General features: G+C 63.0%; 1 protein-coding gene across 7 annotated transcripts in view; it reads left to right on the top strand.

Moving 5' to 3' along the window:
- Positions 1 to 442: 442 nt before the first annotated feature.
- The window catches only part of GTF2IRD1 (GTF2I repeat domain containing 1), a 67,658-nt gene continuing 62,100 nt past the window's right edge, over positions 443 to 6,000 (top strand). For 4 of the 7 annotated variants that reach the window (XR_008746020.1, XM_055797236.1, XM_055797235.1 and 1 more), the window contains exon 1: positions 443 to 570. The gene's annotated coding sequence lies outside the window, so the exon portion shown is untranslated. The remainder of the gene's footprint in view (positions 571 to 6,000) is intronic. The other 3 variants (XM_055797232.1, XM_055797231.1, XM_055797230.1) reach the window with 1 other exon arrangement.

Genomic DNA, 6,000 nt, shown 5'->3' with positions numbered 1-6,000 from the left:
ACCCCTGTGACCACCCCAGGAACCAAGTGGGCTACCGTGCCGAGCCGCGCCGAGCCGTGTCCAGCTGGAACGGCTCGGCTCGGCGCCTCTCGGCACGGCTCCGGAGCGGCATGAAAGGACTTAATAGAGCTCAGCCCTCCCCCCAACCCCCCCGGCCGGTTATCGGGCTGCTTAATCCCGTATGTAAATGGCAGCCAATGGATGGTGCCGTTGAGCGGGGTTGGGATTAGCGGCGGGGCGAATGGCTGGCACTTTTACTGGGATTACAGAACAAAGAGCTGCTCTCCTTTCCCAGTTTGGGGTGGGATTTTTTTTTTTTAACGCCCCCCCTCCCTCCTTTTTTTTTTCCCTTTTTTTTTTTCCCCCTCTTCCCCCCCCCCGCCTTCCCTCCTTCCTTTTTCTTGTCTTTAAGCCCCATCGGGCAGCACCGGCTCCGCCCGGGGAGGAGGGAGGCGGCGGGAGGCGGGAGGCGGCTCCATCCCGGCCCCCGCCCGCCCGCCCCCGCCGCTCCCGCCGCTCCCGCGCAGCCTCGCCGGGGGAGGCAGGAGCGCCGCGCCCGAGCCGCCCGCGGTAAGGAAAAGTTTTGCCCCCCCCCCCCCCCCCCCCCAATGTGCCCACCCCCCCCCTCAGTCCCAGTCCTGGATGTAGCAGTGCGGGGGGGAACGGTGGGCCAAGGGGGGTGTTGGGGAGGCGGCACGGTTTGGGGGATGCTGGGGGGGAATAGGGGTGGGGAGGTGGGGGGTTCGTGGGGGGGGGTGGTAGGGCTGGGGGATGCTGGGGGGAATAGGGGTGAGAGGGTGCTGGGTTCGTGGAGAGGGGTGCTGGGGGGTGGTAGGGCTGGGGGATGCTTGGGGAATAGGGTTGCGGGGTGGTGGGGTGCCGGGGGTTCGGGGGCTGCTGGGGGGTGATAGCGATGCTGGGGGATGCGGGGGGCAGGAGGGCTGGGGGATGCTGGGGAGCGATAGGGCTGTGGGGTGGGGGGGTGCTGAGGCTGGGGGATGCTGCAGGGTAATAGGACTGGGGGGATGTTGGGGGGCTGGAGGGCTCTGGGGGGATGCTGGGGTTGGTGGGGCTGTGGGGGGTGTTGAGCTCTTTGGGGCTTGGGGGGCATTAGGGCTGGTGGGAGGGAATGCTGGGGGTGATGCTGGGGCTTGGGGTTGGTGGGGTCCAGCAGGGCTGGGGGGATGCCAAGAGGCAATAAGGCTGGGGGGGGGGGCATTAGGGGTTGGGGGTGCCAGCGCTGCAGGGGTGCTTGGGGCGGTAAGGCAGGGGGCTGGGGGGGGCGATGGTGCCGGGGCGGTGGGGCAGGGGATGCCGGGCTGGCCTTCGGTGCCCACCACCCCAACGATGTCCCATGTGCCTAAGGCAGCCCCAGGGCTACCACTTGCCCCAGCTGCGCCCGGCGGTGCCGAACAGGGGGGAAGCGGCAAGTGGGGTGCCGGGGCTCGCCTCCGCCGGCATGGGGAGCAACAGCAGCGCGGCTGGAAATAGAAACAGGGTTGAGCTGACGAAGCGCTGGGGGCTTCGGCTGGGGCTGGCCACCCGGCCTCGCACGGTGGCCCACGGGCTGGAGCGACAGGCATCCTCTGTGGCCCCCCGGGGCTGGCGGGGGCGAGCCGGGGGCTCTGGGTGCGTGGGGGTAGTCGTGATGGGGAGAAAGTTGCTCCCTGGGGAGCCGGTGCCCTTGTCCTTCCAGCGCGTGGGGCTGGCGGCAGGTTTAGCTGGGCTATCCGTCCATCGGAGCGATGCTGTTAATGCGCCTTGCGCCGGAGTGAGCCTCGGAGCCGTGCAGGTAACGCTGGGGGCTTGCGGCGAGAGCGCTTCGGGAGGTGGGGGTGCCGCCGAGCATCACTGCAGAGCCACGGGGCTGGGTGTCGCGGGTGCTTGGGGGTCCGTGGCTCGGCCTCCTGCTGCATCGTTGCCCGTTGGCGTGCAGGCTCCGGATGCTGGAACCGGCTGGGGACAGTGGCACGGAGCCTCGTGTGACGGGAGCCCCCCGCTTTGGGGTGTCTGCTCCTGCTGGAGGAGCTGCTGGGGATTAATCCTGCACATGAGCGCCGTTAATTCCGCAAGATCCCGGGTCTCCGGTCCCCGCCAGCGCAGGCAGCCCCGCTGTACCGGCTGTCACCCGTCCGAGCCCGCGAAATTCCCTGCTCCGGGGGAACGGCCGCAGCACCCGCTCGGAGATGAGAAAGCGGTGCAGCAGCTGCCGGTGGCAGACCTGACCCTGCTGGTGGCCAAGGGGCTGGGGGGCTAAAGGCCGTGGTTCGGTGCCTCTGCCGTGGCCTGTGGCCCCCCCAGGGCAGCGAGCCCTGGGCCGGTGGCGAGCTGTCAGCCGGGTGCCCGAGCCACCTTTGAGCCGCGGCAGCGTGGTGTGGCTGCCCCTGGTGCCAGGGTGCCAGTGACCACCGGACTGGGTGTCCCGCTGTGCCACGGGGCTGCCCTGCCCCGCTGCTATCCGGGCTGGCGTTGCCCCCCAAGGCCGCGTTTTTGGGGTGATCCCTGCCCGGGATGTGTGGCCGCTGGTGCGGGCAGGGGTCGGGTGGCTGCGCTGGCGGGGTGCTTGCAGGAGCTGGGGGTGATGGAGGGGGACGGGCGCTGGTGGCCATCATGGCCTCCCTCTGCTGTCCCTCCCGGGAGGGCTGTCACGGCTGGGCAGGGGAGCTGCTGGTGCTGCCCTGGGTCGCTGCTCGTTCAGGTTTGCTAATGAGAAGCCAAGAGTAAGAGGGAAGGAACCTGCTCAGGGATGTATTTAGGAACCTGCTCAGGGATGTATTTAGGAACCTGCCCTACCAGCCCGGGTGAGAGACGTGGTGCCCTCGTGGCAGCCCGGCACGGTGCTGGTAGGTGTCCGGTGGGACCTTGCGTGGGGCAGGAGGTGACCAGGAGGGTGGGCTTTGGGGCCAGCACAGAGGACAGTTCTGGCTGTCCCACTTGATGTGCATCACGTATGACTTGAGCGATGTTCTGCTTAAAGGAAGGAGAAAAAAACCCCAAACCCCAAAATCCCAGACCAAAACAAGCGACCTCTCGCCGTTGGAGCTGATGGGGGATTCCCATCTTCTGCTCCTGCAGGAAATAGCTCAGATTTTTTTCGGCAATTATCAATGCCCCGTACTTCCTTTGGGAATTTCTGCACCCCGGCAGCCAGGCTGGAGGAATGTGGAGGAACTCCGGTCACCGGCCAGGCTCGTCCCCAGCCGGTGGCCCACTGCGGGGCTGACCCCTGGGGTGGGCACAGGGCTCGGCGGTGGCCGTCGTCGGCTTGGGCAGCAGTGCCTTGCCCTGCCCGGTGGCCAGCGGGCATGATTGCTCCTTGTGCTGCCGGCATCCCTTTGCAGATGCCTGTGGTGGGTGGATGTGGTGCTGGATCCTCATGGCAGTGGAGGTGTGGATGGGGAGTGCTGCTCCCAGGATGGCTGCGCTTGGGTTTAAGTGGTAGGTGATGGTTTGGGGCAAGGGGCTGTGCTGGTGCCCATGCTCTGCTGCCCCTCCAGCCATGTCTGCCCGTGTTGCACCTTCTTGGCAATGCCCAACCTCCTCTGGGGCTTTGTGGAGAGCAGAGGCAGATGCTGAAGGCACCTGGGGTGGGTTTGCCACCACCAGAAGCCTTCCCCTCTCAAGGACAGGGAGAAGGAGAGGAAAGAACGTACTGGGAGCCCCTTCTCAGGATGGAGATATCCATCCAGGAGCTAAAAATGTGTTTATTGATTCATTTATTGGGAAGAGCCCAGCTGGAAGCTGTCGGGAAGGGCTTCTGGTGTCCATCTGGATGCTGGTCTGAGCAGTGGGGCTGGGGGTGGAGAGCAGCCCTGGCCGCGGGTTTGCCAGGGAGGTGGCAGGTACGTGCAAACAGGAGCAAGGTTTCCCATGACTTTGCTCTGCCCTGTTGCAGCCTGGCCCTTCACAGAACGTGTTTTATTCACATCTCTTGAGGCCTTTTAGGAAAAATTTCTTCCACAAAAAAGCGGTTGGGCACTGGAACAGACTGCCCGGGGAGGTGGTGGACTCACCGTCCAGGAGGTGTTTAAAAGATGTGTAGATGCAGTGCTTAGGGATATGGTGGGCTTCCAGTGCTGGGTTAACGGTGGGACTCGATGATCTCAAAGGTCTTTTCCAACTTAAATGATTCTATGATTGTCTTTGAAAAGAGGTGAGGAGCCTTCAGCCCGGTCAGAAGCGGTGGGAGGCTCGGGGCTGCGTGGTGGCCAGGCTCCAGGTGGTCTTTGGGGGTTTTCACTCACCGGTTCGATGCTTCGTTTCTTAGGGCAGCCCTGGTGGCTGAATTTGCTTCAAGCCCAAGAGAAAAATGTCAAGTGAGCCCGGGTAGGTGCTCGTCCCTGCCACATGCTGCTCCTGTGGTGGGGGGGGAGCGATGCGCTGGGGTGGGGGCTGCAGCCGGAGAAATCCCCCAAAGCAGCTGGGGCATGGCTGTTGTGGGAATATCCCCGCATCTCATCCTGTTTCGGGAGCTGCTGCCAAACGCTGCCTTACGAACGCTTTGGCAGGGATTTCTGAGGGACTTACCTGTGGGAAAGGAAGCTTTGCTGCTGCCCTAGGTAGGATGCTGCGAAGAAAAGCACTCGGCACACGAAGCCCCTCCTGGAGAGCAGTTGTACCGAGGTGGGATTTACATTCCTGCAGGCAAACAGCTTCTGTTTGAGTTTTCTGGCTTCACGTTTCCTTGACTCTGCTCCGTGCTGGCCTGGCTGGTTCAAGAAGAGAATCAACCTCAGCGGGACGAGCAGGGACTGGTGAGGAGCACAGCTCTGCTGCTGTGTGTCCACGTGGATGTCACTGTCCTTTACCAGGGCTTCCCCCCTCAGAGCTGATCTCCACCTCTCACCTGAGGGATGAAGTGTCTGTCTTTGTTTTCTTTAAATGTGCAACATCAAAAGGAGCAGGCGCCGGCGGGGAGGTTGGTGTGGACCCAGGAGGGCTCCTGGAAATGTGTCATCCAGCGCCCGCCTGCCTGTCTGGGTCCTCTGCCCCAGGAGATGGAAGGGGACAAACCCAGATGTCCCCTGCCCGTGGGTGACATCCCCGATGTGGCGTGCTGCACTGCTGAGCCATCCAAGTGGGTGCAGGCAGGTGGGCGCACAGGCTCGTGGTGGGCACTATGGGCCTGCTGCTGATCTGCTCCTGGAGCACCTTGGGCAGAGGGAAACCTGGGAGCTCGGGGGTGCGTTGGGGTGTAGATCCCTCAGGAGATGGCCAGGAGGAACACTGGTGGGAGGAATGTTTTGTCACCTTTTTTATTTTTTGAAGCATTTCTCGCGCTTTTTGGTGGTGTGTGCTGGTTGCTGCCAGGGCTTGTGTGTCCTGCTTAGCTGGGATGCTCCTGGAGGAGAAACCTCCCTCTGGAATGGGTGGATAGAGGTCAGAGGGATTTGCGTGCTTCCAAGAGAAACGTGTGGTGCCCAGGCCCTGATAATCAGCAGCTTTATGGGGTGGTTTGAAGTGGGGCTGGGAAGTCCCTTTACATGGGAAGAAGTGTTTGGTGAAGAGGTAGGAGCTAAGCCCCGTCCCTGGCCAAGGGAGGGGGTGGATGTGTTAAGGAGCCCTTGGCTTCCTTCTCCTTTGCTAAAAAAAAAAGAAAAAAAAACAGCCCAGAAAGCTTTCCCTCTAACTCTTGGTTAGAAGGACATCAGGGCAGTCAGCCTGGCTTAGAGAAAACTCGTGGTGAGCAGAGCAGGAGTGCTCCAGAGCAAGGTAACACCCGGGAAATGAAGCCATCGCAGTAGGTGAAGATCTCCTGGGGCTTATCCTGTGGCCGTGAGAGAAGATCCTTTGCCCACCTTCAAAGGGTGGCGCGCAGGGATGAGCGTGTCCCTGCGCCCGGGTCGTGGCAGAGCTCACAACTTGCCTGGACCTGTGGCTGCGTGGACGTGCCTCCTGCCTGGGAAATGGCCCGCGTGAGGTGACCTTGCCCTGGGACCCTGGCCACCGGCCACCGGGTTGCTCATCTGCTGCTGGAGCTCCAGCCCGGTGGCACCCAAG

The sequence above is a fragment of the Falco peregrinus genome, chromosome 2 (assembly GCF_023634155.1).
Source record: "Falco peregrinus isolate bFalPer1 chromosome 2, bFalPer1.pri, whole genome shotgun sequence".
Classification (NCBI taxonomy): Eukaryota; Metazoa; Chordata; class Aves; order Falconiformes; family Falconidae; genus Falco; species Falco peregrinus.
Note: the sequence above shows the minus strand (reverse complement) of the source record. Positions and strands in the feature narration are given on the sequence as shown.